Genomic DNA, 279 nt, shown 5'->3' with positions numbered 1-279 from the left:
GCAGCAGCAGCAGCAGCAGCAGCAGCAGCAGCAGCAGCAGCAGCAGCAGCAGCAGGTGTTCCTTTTTTTTGAATAAGTAATAAATATAGATTAATAAAATAAAAATAAATAAAAATAAAAATAAATTGTGGTGTATTAGCAGCAGCAGCAGATGCATACATATACACCCTCCGCCCGCGAGCTGCCTATACACCCCAACAAGCCAAGGCATATAAACCTTATATTTTATTTTAATTTATTTTATTTTCTCTTCTACAAACAAAGACAACAACAAGAGCA

This window comes from Eimeria mitis, genomic scaffold, assembly GCF_000499745.2.
Source record: "Eimeria mitis Houghton genomic scaffold, Emh_scaff7251, whole genome shotgun sequence".
NCBI classification, from domain to species: Eukaryota; Apicomplexa; class Conoidasida; order Eucoccidiorida; family Eimeriidae; genus Eimeria; species Eimeria mitis.
Note: the sequence above shows the minus strand (reverse complement) of the source record.